We start from the raw sequence: 21,888 nt of genomic DNA, 5'->3' as shown, positions 1-21,888 counted from the left end.
TCTCTCTCTCACACACACACACACACAAACTAAGACTCCATCTCTCTCTCTCACTCTCTCTCTCTCTATCACACACACACCACACACCACACACTAAGACTCCATCTCACACACACATGCTCTAGGCGGAGCATTTGTTCCTACCACCCTTCATCCAACCTTACCCGTATGATAAACAATCACCTTTATGTACTTGCATAACATGGACAGATTCCACTTTACTTTAGTAGTCAGCAAACTTATCATCTATATACCCTGATCAAAAAAACGAGTTGGCGATGATGGTGTGCCTGCCATCTTGTAATACAAACTGTATGATCTATATCTGACGGATAGGAAGCAAACTATGATAATTTTACAAAAGATACCCGCACCTCTCTCCACATCATTATCTCCCGCAACCTCATTGCTCAGCAACTAAAAAAGGAATAAGTCTCTGGAACAATCTAGCATGCATGGTGGCCGCTGCCACCTGCCGGCGCTGTCCATCCCCATGCCTCCGCCCATTCCGACCACCAGTCACCACCACGCTCCACTCCTCCTCGCCTTATCTCTCATCTTTCATTTTTTCGATGACATCCTCGAGATACCAGTTTTCCGATAAAATTCTTGAGATATCATTAGTTTTTACACATGGGATTACTCCTGCATGGGTCAATCACAATAGGTGTTTTGAAAAAAATGCATATTGATGTTCCGTGCAATGCACGAGAATCTTGCTTGTAATTATATAACTCAAATCACGAGCAGGAAGTGGCACTTTTTTGACACAACCACGTTAACATGGCCACGTAAATCATGAGCAGGAAGGAGAAGGGAAGCAGGCTATGGAGTAACGTTTTTTACCACAATTTCTTAGGAAACTGAGTGCAATAATTGAGTAGTTTTGCAAACTACCAGTACTACTACACCTGAAACGGTTCAAAACCTATACTCCCTTGCCAACACGCTCTTCCCGCGTGAAATGGTCAGCGTCGCCTGGAGCGTCAGTGCCGCATTAATGCCCGGCCAGAGCAGAGGCGACCTCTCACTAGCACCGGCTTTGAAGTGGCGCGACGACCGAGAGAGCGCCGCTTCCCGATGCACGCGACTGCTCCGCGTCGAGACTGGCCATAGGCCCTGTTTGGATCCATGGGTTAGAGTTAGTTTGAGCTAGTTGGGGCTCAAATAGCCCTAAAGTATCCAAGCATGAGGGTTTAAATTGGAGCAAGTTGCACCGAACCCACCAAAAAAAACTATCCCACCCAAGAGGTGCTAACTGGAGATAGTTCTCATTGGGACCACTGAGAAATCACTTTTCTCTCTCCATGAAGTGCATTTATTGCCAATCTAACCCTGTCACCCAAACACCTCTTTGGCTACAGTTAGTTCAGGGTTAGTCATGAGTTAGTCTAACCTCTAGCTAAGTTAGAGTATCAAACAAGAGCAGTATAGGACATGCAAGTTGCTCAAAGCATATAGGCAAATTCGTACGTGAAAGGATTTTTTTCTTTTTGAGAACGGAACGTGAAAGGAATTTTTTTAGAATGCTCTTGCCATGTCGCTAACATGTGATAGTTAACCGACCTCAAAAGACGGCAGAAACACCAGCCCGCCGCACTTTGATGGAGACGAGGAGGGAGAAGCGATACGGGCTGCTGGATTACTAGAGATAGGTGTCGCACGGAAGCCAAGAAATATGGTGATAGCGTGGGTTAGCCATGTACTAGTATGATGTAACTACACTGGGCTGCCGTGTTTCGTACTCTTCAGTCCACTATGGAGATGATTGGTTAATTTTATATTGCTGAATAATATTAAATATTATGAGTGCAGACGCTCCACCACGAGGTTCCTTGCTCCTTCTTGGTCGTTCGGAATCTATGTTCTTCCACTCTATTTTTTTTACGTGAGCTTTGTTCATTCTTTTGCCAACACGCGAGACATCTAGCATCAAGGCGCACGTGTTATGCAACGATTGTTCCATCTATATGAAGAACACGTGGCACTGGAACTACAAGACGGACATGTACCCAGGAGTGGACGTACGAACCTGAGTAATGTAGTGCAGTAAGTGAAGTAGAAAGGCACAAATGGTATGAACATGCGTGGCATACAGGGTGTGTTTGGTTGCGTTCTCATCTCAGCATAGTTGTTCCCTCTTCATGCATGCTCAACTCAACACCCCTCTTCATGCATGCTCTCTTCATGCATGCTTCTAGTGTATTTGTGCTAAACTAGTGTGGACTCATGCACCCTCCATACACTCTACCAAACACCCAAAAGTAGGTCGAGAAGGGAACTCTTGGGCGGCATTTGTCTCTTACGACGTACTACCACTAAATGTTGTACGTGCAATGCACGGTGATGTTATGGAGTAGATGTCTAAGTACTCTACTACTACTATATTAGTTGGAGGCACATATTAACTTTTATATTTGTTTATGTGTATGCCCCGAGACCTTCCAACTAGACGTGTCTTTCTCTCCAGGTCGCACTTTGTATCGTTCATACAGCTAAGTACTACTACGTGTGGTCTCTGACCCATAAGTGGAAGAAGTGGAGACGCTCTACCACGCTGTTTTTTTACGCTGGGCTCTACCACGTTGTTCATGTCCCACTCCTTTTGCTGACGTGTGGGACATCTAGCATGTGCCGTGTTTGGCACCCTTCGTCGTAAGAGTTGAAACGCTAGCATTCATCAGAAATAAAAAGTAATTATAAATCGGCAGTGATACTATTTTTTTGCGAACCAATCAGCAGTGATACTATACCACGCGGTTTCCTTGCTCCTCGATATCGGAAAGAATACTTCCGTTCGCCAACATGTGGGATGTCGACCATCCTGGTCCACTTGTCATGCACGCAGAACTCCAAGGGAGAGTCACCCAGGTCGTCGCGCCGCAGTAACAATGACTAATGAGCCGTCAAATCACAGGCCCACTTCCCACTTTGAAGTTGCTCGGATGAAGGAACCATCATGACTTCGTTGAATTCCGCTTCTTGAAAAAAACTACTGTACCAGCAGTACTGCTAGCTATAGTATTTACTCCAACAGAGGCCTCCTTTCGTTCATAGGATAGGAATATGAAAATCATAGGAAGTGAGATGACATGCATCTCAATTCCTATAGAGAAAGAGATGCCATTTGATACATAGGATAGGAATTTTTCCACTTAGTCTAGGCTAATGTACTGGTAATTTGCTCTAAAAACTACAGTAGTAACTAGTAGTACTGGTACATGCTCGTACTCAGACACATACACACACTAACTACTAGTACTACTACTTCTCACATGTTGTCCAGACGTCGTCGTTCTCCTTCCCGGCTTTGTCAGCGACACCCCACCGTGCTTGGATCTCTGCCGACCTCTCCGCAACAGCGTGTGCGTCCTTTTCTTTCTTGCGGCGGCGGGCCTCTCTTTTCTTGAGTGCTTTCTGACTTTTCTGCTCCCTCTGTGCGGCTTTGGCTGCCTCTTTATCTACCGCCCATTCAGCCTTGGCATCTTCAAATTCCTCCCACATAGTTGTGTGGTCATGAGCGGCGATGAACTCGGCACGGCGGGATGCCATCGCTTCCCTACAATTTTGTGTGCGTTCGTGGGCGGCGAGGAACTCGGCGCGATGGGATGCCATCGCTGCCTTACCGGTTAGTGTGCGGCGCGGTGGCATGAACGACGCTTGGTGAGAGCTCTGGGGTGGAGTGGCCTGACAACCGTATAGTGCATTGGTTTGTCAAGAGCTCAAGGATAGAAGACGAAGCAAATTAGGATTCCCCTTCAATCCTAGTCATTTATTACTGAGTAAAATGCATTGGCGGTCATCGAACTTGTCTTGATAACTCACTTTGATCATTGTATACGAGATATGGTGATTATACGATCACTGGCTTAGCGTATAGCTCCGTATTTGTATGGTTGACCAGTCAAACAGTCTGCATGCGCTTGAAATAGTCACCGTCTCTACAGAATGTCAATGCCGCATTCACTGGACTTAACTGCAGGTGCAATTTGTGTGTCACTGACATGCGGGCAAGACGCCCGTTGGGCCCACATGTCAGTCACCCGAACACATCTGCAGTTAAGTCATTGAAGCAGCATCCGCATTCACGCCCGACGAACCTACTCCGGCGCCAGTTGTCCATCCGTCTGCCGCGGCTCATTGCCATTCGCCCGCTATATTAACTTGAGCCCAAGCTCCCAGCCATAGCCAAAGACCCACACTTATTCTCCTCCGGTCCCTTCCTTCTGTCGGCACCACTTCAACCATGGCCTCATGGCGCTCCGAAGCTCTCTTGGACGTACTGTCATAGGAGCAGACGAGGGACATCGGCGGCTCCGCTCCCGGGGCGCTCCAAAGCTCTCTTCGACGTACTGTCGCAGGAGCAAATGAAGGAGATCGCCGGCACCCCCCGGGCCACCCTCCGCTGCCACGACCACAAAGCCGGCGCGCGTGCGCGGGCGTAGCCGGCAACGAGGAAGAGTAGTACATGGTAGGTCGCCGCCGCTCTGGTCCGGGAAGGCCACCACTACTCCACTCAGTCGACGCCAAGCTTGGTGGGGTAAACATCGGCGGCCGATTAGCCGCTTGACGGCGACGTGGAGGCGGAAATCTTCATAACCTTGTGCTTCGGCCGGAGGAGGAGGTTATCGAGGCGGATGAGGAGGAGGCAAAGGCAATGGCCGGCTTTCTCGGGTTCATGGCCGGACTTAGTGGTCGGGCGCCAGCAATCGTTTAGATTAGGTTTACAGTAGGTTTAGTACGGTTTGTGCGAAATATGTAATGAATTTTGTCCAGTTTGTAGGAAAAGTTTTCAAAATGTAATGAATTTCATCCGGTTAATTTCATCCGGTTAGTTTGAAATTTGCTTTGTTTGCACGAATTTCGTCCCGTTAGTTCATATAGTTGTTGAAAGGTATGCGGGCAGCATCGGATGGCATCCATCAGTGTCCTCGGATAGATGCCGGTGTAAATTTGTGGGCCAGTGCTGGAGATGCCCTAACTATCATGCTACAATCGCTAACAATCCTCCATTATTTGGTAGGGAACAGTTATCCCTCAATCAAAATCAGATCTGCGGTGTTTCGCACTCCTCCTGCGTATGAGTGTAAACTCTTGCTTACATAAAAATGGAGCAAGTGGACAGCACTGTAGCACGTCATATCACTCGAACTAGCCCACCTAACAAGCGGGAATGCACCGCCCTCGTCATTTTATTCTGGATTTCTATCGATCAATCGCGCGAAAATGTTACGCTTCGCAAGTTCTAAAGGGAAAGGCGGCACACTTATGACTCATACGCGTCACCACCCCGACAGTCCGGCTCGCACGCCGCTCACCAAAGGGGACACGCGTTATCTTGCAATTTCACTGACATGTGGGACCGTAATTGAATAAACCATCGATAGCCGAAATCTAATCGCTCATCGGGCGTCCGCTGAGAAGAGAGAAACGGGGGAGGGAGAAGAGATCACCCTCCCGCCGCGAACGGACACCAAGAAATATATGGTGATAATGTGAGGTGGGCCATGCTGGAGTTCGGACCGCTTCCAGAGCCCGCTCTCACCGCCCAGGCCCCTCAAGACGCCAGCTGCCCGCTGCATGCATAGCAAGTAGTCCCCGCTTATGTGGAGGAGAGAGAGAGGCATTGACAAAGTCAAGGAATAACAGTGGAGACAATAGCTTTCATCAAAAATAAACAATGAATACTCGTTGCTCGTCCTCTATATCGGAAAGAATACTTTCATTCGCCAACATGTGGGACGTCGACCATCCTGGTCCACCTGCCATGCACAAAATTATCCTGGTCTACCCCGGTCGTATCGTAGGCCCAACCTTTCCCACCGTAAGTTGTTCGGACGAAGGAACCATCATGACTTCGTTGAATTCCGCTTCTTCAAGAAAACTTACTGTACCCACAATACTGCTACCACACGCGAAGACTGGACGGCACTGTACCACGTCATATCACTGAAACCCACTAGGCCAAACTAGCCCGCCTAGGTCATCTATTTTGGAACGGAAGGAGTACGTCTCTGCACTGCTATGATTTTGTGTTGCATGTTCTCTGTAATTTTGCTACGTTTTCCTACACTATGAACCAAATGAGGCCTGAATGTATGTCGACTATTGTCTAATCGATCGCTAAGCCTACAATTTTAGGAGCTAGGGCTATTGGTCGATCGACAAGGGATAAGTATAAGCGTACCACGAGCTCATTAGCCCCAATGTTTCTCTTCGGTGAGTGTTTTGCAAGTACTATAGCTCGCACAGTAGCTAGCCTACTAACACCAAGAATCATCAAACAAGCCTTGCTGATATGGTAAACAGTTCAAACTTACATCTAAGCATGCCATATATTACATCAAAAGCTGGTGAGGACACATCTGTTTCCATAACTCGGAGAGGGTTCGCATGATTCATCGCATGATTCACTATCAAACAAAAGTAGCAAGATCCGCCCACACAAGACAGTGCACTAGCCCTAATATGGTTTGGTAACACGCATCGTTCTGGTAATTAAACACATGGCAATGCAAACTACCCTGAAGGATTAACGCGACCAACTATTTCTTGTCATCGATCTCTCGGGCAATGACCACAGCACGGACAACGGCATGGGAATCGATTTCTGGGGCGATGTCCACAAGACTGACCGCGACATCGAAATCGATCTCTGGGGCGATGTCCACAGGATGGACAGCGGTATCGGAATCGATCTCCGGGGCGATGCCAACAGGACGGGCCACGACATCGGAATCATCAAGGACAACCACCGGCACCTGCACAACACTAACATATTAGCAAGCACATTGCAAATAATCAAAAACCACAACTATGATAATAAGCCATTATTTTTTACCTTGTGCAGCTCACCGGGGGATCTCATCCCTCCGGGGGCCATCTCCTCGTCCTTGATGGGAGCCATCACCTTACTAGGGGAATACTGCTTCTCAACGGCGACTATCTCCTCAAACTCGGTCTTGAGCCTGACATAGGTGGCAATCAGAGCTCCTGGGGTAGGCATGGTGGGGCCCTTGCTGTTCTTCCAACTTTCTTTGAGGAGTTCGTCCGCCAACATCCTCAACTCTTTGGCCAGTGCTTGTTTCTTGGAGTTCTTCGTCTCCATGGGTTGGCCCGCCAACATGGTCAACTCATTGGTCGGTGCTTGCTTCCTGGAGATCGCTGTCTCCAGTGGGTTGTCCGCCGGCTACTCTTTGCCTAGTGCTCCAGGATCCATCAATGAACTGAGAAACAAAAAGCAATCGAAAGGAAACCACAATCGCAATGAAAACGGGAGAAGAATAGGATGTGAGAATCGGTCGGTGCTTCGCAAAAAGAAGATTATTGGAATGAAAATATAGCAACATAACTGATTCGCCCACGTTTCCTTCGTCGATAGAGAAGAAAAATGGCAGAAGTGAGTAGCCTGGAGTGAGGTTTTCTTCAAGAAAGGGAAGAAAGGGCTTGAACGAGCGTTCCAATTAAATGATGGTTGCTTCGTCCAGTCCAACTTGGAGGCAACCTTACCACTGCTGGTAAAGGTGTGGGTTTTGTGATATGACGGGTCATGACGGCCACACTGGGGTGACAGGTAAGTCTCGACTGTAGCACCTCGCTGTGATTTGGTGGATGGCACGCGGGCCCGGATGCTTTGAAATGTCATTAACTTGATTTTAGTCTCTTTAGTATTTGGATCCAAGCATGGATGAGGCTAACAAGTTTTAGTCCCACTACTTTTAGTCATGAGACTAAAACGTATCAAAGCACTCTCTCAGGCTGGTCATAGTGGGGAGTAACTTAGACTAGTGTCATGCATATGACACTAGTGTAAGTTACTACCTCCATAGTGCAAAGTAACATAGTAGTAGTATCATAGATTGCTTCATTTATTATCTCATAGACTCATTTTGCCTCAGAAAGCGCTATGTTACAGTAACATATTATGTTACCACAAGCACCTCTTTCCTCATTAAATACTTGCCACATAAGCAAAATTGTCTTGGGATGTGTTAAGTTACTACCTAAGTTACTCCCACTATGGCTAGCCTCAATATTGTGCACCGCGACCAAGGCGGAGAGGAAAACGACAGAACTACGTAATAAGTGCATGATTTTAATTAGGGTAGTTTTGTAAAGTATGAGATACATTCCTCCAATCGCAAAATGCCTTGGTTCATGAGATTTGAGATTTGAGCCCTATAAACCGGAGGGGAGGGGGTACTGCACACGGTGTAGTCTAGTCACTTGTTTTTTTAGCCGAAGTCTAGTCACTTGTTGAAATCTCTAGAAAGGCAAATACTCCTTTCTGGTTTACAGGTCTATACTACTCCCTCCGTCTAGGTGTGTAAGTCATCTTACGAAAACCAAATAGTCCCAAAACACTTAGGCACGGTGCATTAACTTCTACCTTGTTTCTTGTTTCTTGACATACATATCAACCAATAAGAGATGAGAGGTGTGCATGCTTTTAATGACTTGCAATGGCTAGTTCATTGCATAGAATGCTATTAATTAGCAAATAAACATTGGTGACCCCAGGAGGAAACGGTGCTAAGCGCGTGGACCTATGCAGAATGAGTATCAACCAATTGATAATGGAGTTTAATTGTTAAACAATAGCAATTTTGTCTCATGCAGGAGCCTGGCTAGTACTCCAAGGAACCGAACCACGCGAGCGTTCGCAACTGCCACGTTCGGTTTGCACTTGGCTCTTCGCCTCTTCAAGAAGACGAACAATGATGTTACTCCTACTTCTACAGTATCGAATCCACTGCTGCATGTCCGTCCACCTCGTGCGGGAGGGATAGCGTGTAGCGAAAGCTTCTACTTACTGCTCCTGCCTTTGCGTCCATGACAGGTGGTCCCAACAGGTGGTTGGCCCATCTGTCATGCAGCCAAAGGCAGGTGCAGTTAAGGCACCGGAGCTCAGTCCGCGAGGGAGAGGGCGTCGTAGTAATCAAATTTCTCGGGCTTGTACGAGTTGACGCGACACATCAAAGCACTACATTCGATAAAACTCTTTTTACGCGAGGGAGAGGGCGTCGTATGTAGGAGTAGACATATTCTGCTTCGTATGTACTCCCTCTGTTCCAAAATATAAGTCTTTTAAGAGATTTCACTATGAACTGGAGTACATACGAAACAAAATGAGTGAATCTACACTCTAAAATATGTCTATATACATCTGTATGTAGTTTGTAGTGGAATCCCTAAAAAGACTTACATTTAGGAACGGATGGAGTAGTCACTTGTTGCAATCTCTAAAAAGACTTATATTTGGAAACGGAGGGAGTACAACGCATGCATGCATGCCGTGACATTCCTTTTGATACTTGCATGTGTTGATTTGATGCACCTTGCCAAATTTTGACTATAAATTTAACTAACCAAATTTTCATGCATGTCACAAAAAATCACGGGGCTGTTTGGATTGTGACTATGTTTGTATTATGTTGCCACATTATTTTTCCCACACTTGCCACACTTGCCTAACCTGACTTGCTCAAATTGTTAGACACACTTTGGCTTGCCTAAGGGAATCTTGCCACAATTTTTGTGTCTATGACATGTGGGGTTCACTGCTAATAAAAAAATCTTGTCTTAGGTGTGGCTAATAAAAAAGAATTATATTTAGGAACGGAGGGAGTAGAAAATATAAATAATAATGCATGTTGGGGCAACCCATGTTTCCGCTCATTTTAGCCGTGGGCTTGTTCACAATTTTTACAAGGGGGTGGTTGTTCATTTAATGGAGGGACTTGTAGTACTACCAGACTTAAACGATACAAAGTGCGACCTGGCACACCGTAAGACCACTTGGAACAAGCGGGTAGCTATCTCAAAAAACAATCAACAACTAAAAAAACCGCGACCTGGCATGTAGTATAGTACACAATTTTAAACGATTGTTTTGATGGATTGAAAAAGGAAAACTACCCTACTACTTATATATAGGCCGGAGCCTCCGCGCTTGCTTGCTAGGGCTGCTCTATTCACACACTCTCATCCTCTCCAGATCTAAACAAGATAGGGGTAGTAACCCTGTCTTTCTCCCTTCAAAAAACACTGGCTTTCTATCCTCACCGCTGGTTACAGATCCGGACGTATCCCCCTCCGCCGGTGAAGGGGAGGAGGGGCAGCGTTTAGGCCGTTGTCGACAGGGAGGGAGGAGACCCACTACCGGCCGCACCATTATCTCTAGCCAAGCACTAGCGCGGGAGGTCCTCCGATCCCTTCGTCGTTGCCTGTGGGAGGATCCGGCTTCCCGCCGCCCACCTATCCACATCCCGACGACCTTCAGGTATATCTTCGTTCGAAACCGCCTTAGCTCTACTTACCCAGCTCGCTACGTCGCTGCATGTGCATCATTTTCTACCTCTCAGCCCCTCTCGATCGGATGGTCCAACGTCACCTTTTTTTTTCTATTGTTAGAGGTAAAGCTACTTCATGGAGTCGAATCTTGTACTCCCTCCATCCAAAAATACTTGTCATTGAAATAAAGTGGGGGTGGGGGAATTTAGTATGTACATCAGACTTGGTACAAACAGGAAGGGAAGGGGATGAAAGTAGTACAGACTGGTCATCCAACCGGTCTCTTGGTCGAAAAGGGAAATATAGGGGTAACGCTATACACAGTGGTATGACCAGGACTAGATTTGCTATCCACACATAGGAGTAGGTGGCTAGAGTGAACAAAAATGGGACCAACCCAGATATGTTTCTTGGATGTTTGTTTCTCGGGGCAACAAACTATGAATCACCACTTTATGCCCCTGTTTACGTACATGGTGATGTACTGCTGGTGCACCCACTGTCCCATGCCCTTATACCAAATATTTAGGCTCTGGTCGGAATAAAGGGGTAGAAAACATAGGTCTTGATGAAAATAGAGGAATAGGAAGGAATGTAGGTATAAAACTATGGAACAGCGAATCGGAGGAAACTCTCAAGAGAATGTGTTCGGATGGACTACGAAATGTACATATTTGTTTTTTTAGAGTAGCATGCTTGGCAGTATGAGATGATATTTTTTTATTCAGCTGCACAGTGACTACTCTTGTCCTCACCTCACGTACCACACATAGGTTGATTTTTTTATTCCGGCAAACACAGCACAGCAACCTGTCTAACGCATGGCAGCGAGCGCCTGCCTCGGGCTTCCGCCCAAAAAATGAGCAGCGCGTGGATGTTTCTAATCCAATGGAATCAGTACTACCAGACCAGCTTTCCTATGAAACACTATTCACCTTTCCCGTGTGCCAAACGGTTGGAAGGGAAAGAATACGGTAGGAATTGTGTTCCTACAAAAATCCTCCACCAAACCTGTGAACCGAACGCAGCCTTTGTTGGTCTTAATATAATGTCCCTGGTAAAAATGAAGCCATGCCATTGTTTTTGCCTGTAATTGTTTGAGACTCTGACAAGTTTAGCCAAATGTTTTTGCCTGTAATTGTTTGAGACTATGACTGTTTCCTCTGTGCCTTTTTGTGCAAACAGGGATATCAAATTCACCTGGTTGCTGTTGTGACCTTTTGGTGCACTGCACAAAACTCTTCTTAAAAGAAGTGACTTTTGTGCTGTTTAACTGGAATGTCAGATGGAACAGTTGGTTCATTTTGGTGGAACTGCACAAAGGGAGATCTGTGTTCCAATCCTCATTATCCATATTGGCGCCATAACCTTCCTTTAGGTAAGAATGATATTTAATGCATGTGTTCATCTCTATTTTCCGACTGCCATGAGAAAATAATGTTGTTTTTTACTAGTACACTTGTGCTCCCTCACTGACAAAACCAATTCTGAATTAGAAGGCTAATCATGTACTTGGTTTCACCAACTGGTGAGGAGAAAGAGAAACATAGCATGAAGAGGAAGAAGAAGAAGAATAATAAACAGTGCCAAGGCGATCTTGCTGAAGCCAAAGGCCTCAGTCGAGGCTATTCAAGGGCTCCAGCAATGACTACCTTATATGTGAGAGGATCCTCCAGGGATCCCTTCCACTTCTGTTGTCTCACTTAATTAATTAGGAGCACTTAAGTACCACTAATTTATTACTGCCTAATTTTCCTGTTGGAGTTAAACAAATCTTTAGTAGGACCCTATGCTGAATCATGTACGTGTGAATGTTTGTCTATGGAGGTGAATCATGAGGTGGAGCAGGGAGGGAATATTATTAGTGTCATGACATAATAGTGCTATTGTTTTGCATGTCAATTTATTGCCATTGGTTCAATGAGGCAATGTTTTGCGTATTGTCCATCATGAATTTGATGCCACTGTTTGAGTAATATGCTAATGTCTTCCTATCTTTTCTCACTAAGCTAATGAAGGTTTCACCTTGTTCCTACTTGTGCAAACAGGGATCATGTTGTGCCAATCATACATTTTAGTGGAACTACACAAGACAATACAATGAACTGTATCCCAGCCAGTGCTTTAACTCTGCTGGAAGTTCTTGAGAATCTTTCGATATAATCTCAGCACTGGTAAACAAGAGTGATTTCAACCATACATTTGAAGTGCACAAAAATATATACTATTGTGTGATTCCAGTGAGTGCTTTATCATATCTTATGGGACTACATGAATAAGCTTTTTTTCTCAGGTTGGTACAGGCCTAAGGCCTTCATCCATATTAGTTTGATGTCATCTCTATTTGTATCGTGCTACTGTCATGAGAAACTCCTTTATCTTTGCACTTTTAAGTTTTGCAACCTATGATAAATGGAAATGCTTTGAGTGTTGAGTTGAGCTAATTGGCACTGATTAAATAAGCTAATACCTCTCTTTAAGCAAGACTACTATGTTGCTAAATTTACCCATTAAGATAATGAGGGTGCTTCTATTTGTTAGTGTATGTTTCATAAACTAGTCCCACTATTACAGTAATCTCACTCTCTCAATATATGTGCCAACAGGGATGCTCGATTTTGGTGGAACTGCACAAAAACTTTGGGTGCTTCATTGCCTCGACAGCTTCCGTCCTTTCCTGTCAGTCGCTAATCTCCGCTTGCTTTCTTCCTTTGCTGTCAGTCGCTTGGCTTATCTCGGCTTCCAGTCAAAGGAAATAGTAATTGATATGCTACCTCACACAGGTTGGTACTGGTCTTTATCCTGATTATTGTGCCTGTCATATGTATTGGTAATTTGGTATTGTGCTACTGTTTGCCGATTTCATAAAGGAGTAATTTGGAGCCTGAACTCGCAGGCAAATCATTACATCGGGTGATTTCAGTAGAACTGCACAAAATGATCAGATGGAAAGGTACTTATGCTGCTGCTATGTACTCCAAAGTTCACTCAGACAAGCATCGATGTTGACAAGAAGTGTCTATATTCATTCCAGTATCAACCAGCATCAACCAATTGTCAAACTCCAAGTATTAGGAGAGTGAACGCCAAAAATATTGCTTGGTGCATAGCCCAGAAAAACGCAGTCCAGTCTTTGGTCCCAACTTGTGCCTTTTGGTTATCGGCACATATGGTAGCGAACTATATGGCATGGAGTCTAAAGATTCCAGACAAGTTGGTTGACGCGTATATTCATCTGGGACTTAATCAGTCTACACTCCAAGGATGCTCCATTTCAGTTGAACTGCACAAAAAATTTGGGTGGTTCATTTTCTCAACCGCCTCCTTTCTCGTCTGCAATGTACAATTTTGGCGAGATACAGGACCAAGATAAGCCAGTAAACTAGTTGGATGAAAGTAGTGGCCAAGTTGCTCAAACCTCCATCGGCACGAGGCCACTATTTGAGGATAAACCTACAAGCAAAGTTCAGATTATCTGTGCTGCCTCTTATGTACTCGAAAGATTACTCGTACAAGAACTAATTTTAGCAAGTACCTCTGATTGAACACCATTTACCAGTATGTACCCTAGGAAATTAAAGTTCGTCCATGGATCACATTGCCTGTGATCTCAATCATTTGGATGCATAAACATACTGAACATGTGTATATCTGAATCTTTTGTGAATTATGTATGAATATTGTCGTGTGATCTATCAATCATTTGGATGCATAGATATGTTGAGCTTGTGTATATATGAATCTTTTGAGTTGTTGATAGTGAATGTTGGCTATGAATATGAACGTGTCCTGTGAACCTAAGTTTGATATGAATTGCAATAGAACCAGTTATAACCCTTCTCCTCCTCTCAATCTGCGACTCCACTGCCGCGTTTTCCCATCTCCGAGTCATTCCCGTCCGGGGCCTCGCCTTCGTCCACCGCCTCGCTGTGTTCGGTGCGGCGTGGTCAACAAATGAGAGTCATCGGAAGAGGACTGTACGTGGAGAGCCTGACGGCTGGGACCCACGAGGTCCATGGTCGCACGCAAGGAAAGTTCCTCCTTATTAAGCTGAAAAAATGTTTCCTCCACCTGACAGCTGGGACCCACCGCCTGTATCTTCGCACGGAAGGAAGTGCCTCCTTGTTTTGCGAAAAAAATTATTCATCCCGTTGACAACTGGGAACCGTCAGATTTGGTGACTGACTTGTGGGCCTGTTAAGCGGACGTGTACGCACGGCTTTGTCAACTTAATCAACAAATGATTCTAGCAGCTGGACCGTTCGATGTTAATCCAACAGCCATGCTCCTTCTTCAACCTATGTTCTTGCTCCTGTCTCCCGTGGGCGGCACCGCGGCTGTGCTGCCACGCACACAAACCAGTGAAGTTTCCCACTCCTCTCCATCTGCGACTCCACTGCCCCGTCTTCCCCATCTCCGGGTCGTTCCAGTCTGGGTGCGCTCGGCACGGTGTGGTCAACGTGGTCAACAACCAAGAGTCATTGGAAGATGAATGTATGTGAGAGGCTGACAGTGGGGACGCACCACGCCCATGGACGCATGCATGCAACGGAACGCGGCGAGGTCAACATGGTAGAGGAACGACTTCCATCAGAAGTATACTGTATGTGGAGAGTCTCAGCTGGGTCCACGGCCGCAGCAAGTAAGTGCCTCCTTATTACGCGGAAAATAATGATTCCTCTAACTGACAGCAGGGACCCACTGGACGGGCCACCGTATTTTGAGAAAAAACGTTTGCCCCCGACTGCTGGGACCCACCTGACGGGCCACCGTATTTCGTGAAAAAAACATTCCCCTCGCTGTCAGCTCGGACCCACCGGAAGTGCCTCCTTATTACGCACAAAAAAATGAATACTCCCCCTGCTAGCTGGGACCCACCTTGGTGGGAGGCTGAGTTGTGGGCCTACTAAGTTGACAGGGATGAAGGGCTTTGTCAACTTAGTCAATATGAACGATTCTAGCTCTAGTGACCATATGATGTCCATCCAACGGCCGTAGTGCTTCTTCAACCTCTGGTCTTCTTGCTCCAGCCGCCCAAACCAGCGCCGGTCTTGCCTCATGCTCATGCCTCCCGTGGCCGGCTGTGCTGCCGCGGAGGACTCACCGCCCCCTACTATTCCCACCGCTAGCCAGGCCCTACGGCGACGGCAGCCTCACACCGCAGCCGAACCAGTGAACCCACGTACTCCTCTCCGCGCGGGCTTCCACTGTCGCGTCTTCCCCGGCTCTGCGTTGTCCCCTTACTAGGCCTCGCCGTCGTCCACCACCGTGGTGCTCTCTGCGCGGCGTGGTCAACGTGTTCAAGGAATGACTTCCATCGAAAGAGTACTGTATGTGGAGAGGCTGACAGCTGGGTCCACGGCCACATCCCAGTTTTTTTGTGATTTGCCAAGTAAGTCGCTTTGTCAGGCCTGTTGGGCTACAAATCTTTCAAGACGAGGAGAGCTTTCATTCGGTTGGCCGAGAAAATGGCCCATCAGTAATGAGAAATGGGTTGTACATTTTTAAAACACATCAAAGCGGCAATTAGTTTCAAATATCTTTTTTTTTCATTTCGAGCTTTTAAATTACAGTAATTTTTATGCGTGGAGAATTTGTTGGATTTTATATTGATATACATTTAGTTTTAAAATCAGTTTGAATGTGAGTCGAAATTTCGGGATTAAAAACAGTTTGGACCGCACCGAAATATGCAAAATTTCGTATAATTTTTTAACCGTGGCCACAATATGGGCTGTAATGCTAACAAAAAGAATATGGGCTCCAAAAAAACCTTAAGAATTAGCAAATGGGCTGTAAATTATTGGAAATAATGGCAGATGGGTTGTATGCTGTTTTCCACAGATTTGAGGCTTTCCTAAAAAAAGGTTGACGCACAAGCGGTGACTCTTGGATGGCCATCCAACAGCCGTCGTGCTTCTTCAATCTCTGCTCTTCCTGCTCCAACCGCTCAAACAAGCGCCGGCGGGACTGCCTGCTCCCTCCTCCCCGCGTCCGTCTGTGCTGCCGCGCAGGCCTCACCGCCCCACCGTACTCCCATAGCTGGCCTAGCCATCCCTCTACTCACCCACACCTGCTGTTATTCTCCGGTGACGGCAGACGAACTAGTAAACCCTCGTTCAGTCATACCCCCCTCCGCGTGGGAAACAACTGCTGAGTCTTCCCTGCCTCCATGTCGTTCTCTTCCTAGGCCTCGCCATCGTCCACCGCCCTGGTGCTCTTGGCGCGGCCTAGTCAACTTGGTCAATGACCGACATGCATCTGAAGTGGACTATACGTGGAGAGGCCGACAGCTGGGTCCACGGCCGCACGCAAGGAAATGCCTCCTTATTACGCGCAAAATAATGATTCGTCCACCTGACATCAGGGACCCACCGAAAGGGCCTCAGTATTTTGCGAAAAAATGTTCCGCCGCTGACAGCTCGGACCCACCAGCTATATCTTCGCACGCAAGGAAGTGCCTCCTTATTACGCACAAAAAAATGAATACTCCCCCTGTTAGCTGGGACCCAGTATAGTGGCAGGCTGACTTGTGGGCCTACTAAGTTGATAGGGACGGAGGACTTTGTCAACTTAGTCAATATGCATGATTCTAGCTCCAGTTACCATACGATGTCCATCCAACGGCCGTAGTGCTTCTTCAACCTCTAGTCTTCTTACTCCGGCCGCCCAAACTAGCGCCGGTCGTGCCTCGTGCTCCTGCCTCCCGTGGCCGGCTGTGATGCGGAGGAGGCCTCACCGCCCCCTACTACTCCCACCGCTGGCCAGGCCATCCCTCTACTCACCCACACCCCCTGTTATTCTGCGGCGACGGCAGCCTCACACCGTAGCGAACCAGTGAACCCTCGTACTCCTCTACGCGTGGGCACCCACTGTCGCGTCTTCCCCGGCTCCGCATCGTCCCCTTCCTAGGCCTCGCCATCGTCCACCGCCCTGGTGCTCTCGGCGCGGCGTGGTCAACATGGTCAAGGAATGGCTTCCATCGGACGTGGACTGTACGTGGAGAGGCTGACAGCTGGGTCCACGGCCGCAGTAAGGAAGTGCCTCCTTATTACGCGCAAAATAATTATTCCTCCACCTGACAGCGGGGACCCACCGGACGGGCCACCATATTTCGCGAAAAAAACGTTTCCCCCCTGACTGCTGGGACCCACCAGCTACACCTTCACATGCAAGGAAGTGCGTCCGGAAAAAAACAATTCGCCCAACTGACTGCTGGGACCCACCAGCTACATCTTCGCACGCAAGGAAGTGCGTCCGGGCAAAAAAAACGATTCGCCCCCTTGACTGCTAGGACCCACCAGCTACATCTTTGCACGCAAAGGAAGTGCGTCCGAAAAAAAACGATTCGCCCCTCTGACTGCTCGGACCCACCAGCTACATTTTTGCATGCAAGGAACTGCCTAACAATCGGGACTCACCTGGTCGAAGCGTACGTAGCATTGTCATTCTGGTTGCGAACTTGTACGTACATATATACTTAGAGGCGCACACATGTTGTAGTAGAGGTGCACACGTAGCATGTACATGTACGTACAGCGGCCAGGGTGCAAGAAGTAAAATATGGCCACGTATGTGTACATACGGGTGGGGTCTCAAACGCCTAGTCGCGCATACGTACGGCGAGGGCTCGTGTTCATGGGGAGGCAACGAAATGCGTCGTGTTCATGGGGAGGCAACGGAATGCGTCGTGTTCATGGGGAGGCAACGCAATGCGTCGTGTTCATCAGGAGGCAATGGAACGCGTGGGAGCCAACCGGCTTAGACGGAACAGGCGATGGAAACGAGGCCTGGCGTACCACAGAACGGAGGAAACGTACCTCCTACGATCGAAACGGGGGTCCTGTTGATCGGGAGGGGTGTGGCGTACCACAAAACGGACGAAACGGACCTCCTACGGTCGAAACGGGGGTCCTGTTGATCGGGAGGGGTGTGGCGTACCGCAAAACAGACGAAATGGACCTCCTACTATCGAAACGGGGGTCCTGTTGATCAGGAGGGGTGTGGCTTACCGCAAAATGGATGAAACAGACTGTGTTGGAGCGCTACGGTCGAAACGGGGGGGAGGGGTGTGGCATACCGCAAAACGGGACTCCACGGGATACTGTTCATCTCCACCGTCGACCTCCTCCAGCCTCCACTGGCTACCGTCGACCTCCTCCAGCCTCCACGGGCTCCTGTTCATCCAGCCTCCACCGCACGCTTCTCCACCGGCTATTGTTCAACGACCCCTCCACGGGCACCCCTCCACCGTCTACTGTTCATCCAGCCCTCCACACCATGGGGTCCTGTTCAACCACCCCTCCACGGCCACCCCTCCACCATCCACTGTTCATCCATCCCTCCACACCACGGGTTCCTGTTCATCCAAAGGCAACGCCACCGCTCACTGTTCATCCAAACCCCCCCCCCCTGCAACACTCACTGTTCATCCCAGAGGCAGCATCGATCGGCTTCAGTTAGTAGCAGTAGCGAAGGAATCGCTCCACCGGGTTCAGTTAGCAGCCATCGATCGATCGCTCGGGTTCAGTAATGCGTAGCCTGCATTGCAATCGCTCGGGTTCAGTTAGAGCCCAACGCCTCGCTCGGCTTCAATTAGCGCCAACGCCTCGCACACACGCGTGTACGTACGAGAGAAACGCGCATCGCTCCACCCCGACCTCCCACCGTAACCGGTAACTCCCCGAAATTTTCCTCCCCCTCGCTTCTACCACAGTTTTTTTCCGTCATGGACGGCCCAAAGAATGTCATGCAGCTGCGTCTCTAGCCCGCCCAGGACGAAAAGCCCATTTTCTGTCATGATTTTTTGTCATAGAAGTAGGAGCCCACCACATCTATGATGATACCGGGTTTTGTCACAATTATCGTCATAGAAGTGTCATATGTATGACAGAAAAAAATTTCATTTGGCCCAAAATGTCACGAATGTGTCTTTTTTTTGTAGTGTTGAGTGGAATGACAAACATGGGCCAACAACTGTATGGGGCTGCCATCTGACCAAACACACTAAACCCATCTGCGCTGACGGCGACTCGAGGATGCCTTGGATCTGCCGTGTTTTCCTTATGTAATGCATCGAAGCGCTTCCATGCTTCACCATCCGATGTGTGCACCATCATCACATTCCCATCTGCATCTAGTTCGGTTCTTTTGCCCGTTTTGGGCCACGTCATCTATCTGGCCGTCTCTTCGACCATGAAAAGACGTTGAAGTCTTGGTACGATTGGCATATACCGAAGAACATTAATGGGTATTTTGGTATGCGTCTTCTCACCTATACCATTGTCTACCACAACATACCTGGAAGAATTGCAAATGGGACAATAGTTCAAGTCCTCATACTGAAGCCTAAATAAGACACATCCTTTCTCACAGGCATGTATCTTTTCATAGGGTATCTTAAAAGCACGGAGGATTTGTCTGACTGGTACAGGTTTGAAGGTAGCACATGGCCTTTGGGTAGAAATCGTCCGAAAACTGTCATCATCGCGTTGTAGCATTCTCTGCCCAAGTTGAATTGAGCCTTCAAAGCCATTATTTGTGAGATGGCATCCAGCTGACAAAGCTTAGTGTGCTCGTGGAGAGGACGTTTTGAGCACTCCAACATTTCAGTGAAGGACTTTGCAGATTCCTCCATCTCTTCGTCCAAGTCCCGAGCATCGTCAAAGTCTTGCACCATGTCTGCGGTCCCGGTACCAAGCTCGTCGGTGCGACGACGAACCACCTTGGCTCTGGCACATTGGGCAGACTCACCATGTAATGTCCAGACCATGTAACCAGGCGTAAAACCAAACTTCTGCAGGTGTTTACTCATTTGAAGCTCATCCCTCTGATTATAGTTGTCGCACGGGACACAGGGGCACCAACTAAATTTTTGGCCATTTGCAAATGCGGCTCTAACAAACCCCTTAGTTTTTATTAACCATTCCTCGGTCCAAACATACTGAGTAGTGTAACCGGTGTACATCCACACATGGTCACTCATATTGACTTCCTACTGGACACACAAGAGATATATACATAATTAGGCAAACCATATCCATCAGTTAATGGTGTGTGTTAGTTTTATTACGTCCATGCAACCTACATGCTAATAGGTAAGGATTGGTCCTAATCCCACCCGAGTATGTGTAGATCGGGTTTGTTTTCCCATGCTCTGCTCAGGATCTGACGCGGCAGCACCTCCCCGCTGTTCTCCTAATACATGTCTCGGCAATAAGCAGAGAGGATGTGTACCCGGAGAACAACAAGGAGGCACTTACGAAATTCTGCATCGGATCCGGAGCTGAGCATATGGGAAAATGAACCCAATCTACACATACTCGGGCTGTCCATGGATAACGTTGGACAATTCGAAAGAATCACGATTATAAATATGCAAATGCATGCATATTTATAGATGTAACCCTTTCGAACGGGAGACGCGTAATGGTTACGCATACTGATGATTGACACCTATAGCTAGCAAGTTTCATCGGCATGAAGACCGGAATAGAGCAAATGAAGGGGGGAAGAGGAGATGTCATTTGTGCTCACCAACGAATGCATGGGCGGAGCTCGTCGAACACTAGACCCTCACAACGACGAAATAACTGCATATTTAAATCAAAAGATGAGTAACATAGAAAGTATTCGACACCGAGGGCCACATGTACATCGCGCTGGCGATACTTTATATTTACGGTACCATCAACACCGAGGAACCCTCTAACCCGCTCATCCCCGGGTAAACTAAATAGCAACAACCATCGGTGCAAGGTACATGAGGCGGTCGGAGTTGAACACTAGATCCACATCCCACAAGTGAAGCCGGCGCCCGGTGTCCCCCAACAATAGTTCTGGTGGCCGATGACGGTCGAACACCTTGGCGAATTTGTCTGGCAGCCTCTGCGATGAGGATTAAAGCCAAGCTTTGAAATTTTCAAACAACCAAACCGACTTGGGTTAGTTTGGGTGTTTCAAGTTTCAACACTTAGCTTTGAATCGTCATCTCTGAGGCTGCCAAACAAATTTGCAATGGTGTTCAACCGCCATCGACGCGAGAATTGTTGCTGCTGGACGTAGCACCCCTGTGTCACTTGTGGGACATGGATGTAGTATTCGACACCGACGGCCACATGTACCTCGCACTGACAATACTTACTATTTAGGGTACCATCGACACTAAGGAACCCCCTAATTAACCACCTAATTCGCAATGGTGTTCGGCCGCCATCGACGCCAAGAACAGCCAACGCACGGTCGACGGGTCAGCACTCGGACCGGGGATTCTCGTCATGGGCGTCGGGACCAGCGAGACCCATTGGCTCCACCATCTATCCCCTAGGCAACCCTCTTCCTTTTTCCCTTTTTCCTCTTCATCTACTTATTTTTCTTTTTTCAATTATTTTCTTCTTCTAACTATCTAAACCTAAATCTGGCAGTAGCCTAATCCTACCACTAAAACCTAAACCTAAACACAAAAAACAATAAAAAATCACCTTGGGCGGCAGGGCCGGGGCGCCGCCGAGGCGGCAAGCCTTGGGAGACTCGGCGGTGGTGGAGAGGCGGCGGGCGTCGGGGCGCCGCCACGGGCCAGGGGGTGGTGCGGGGCGG

This window comes from Triticum dicoccoides, chromosome 1B, assembly GCF_002162155.2.
Source record: "Triticum dicoccoides isolate Atlit2015 ecotype Zavitan chromosome 1B, WEW_v2.0, whole genome shotgun sequence".
Classification (NCBI taxonomy): domain Eukaryota; kingdom Viridiplantae; phylum Streptophyta; class Magnoliopsida; order Poales; family Poaceae; genus Triticum; species Triticum dicoccoides.
This window is presented reverse-complemented; position numbering follows the sequence as displayed.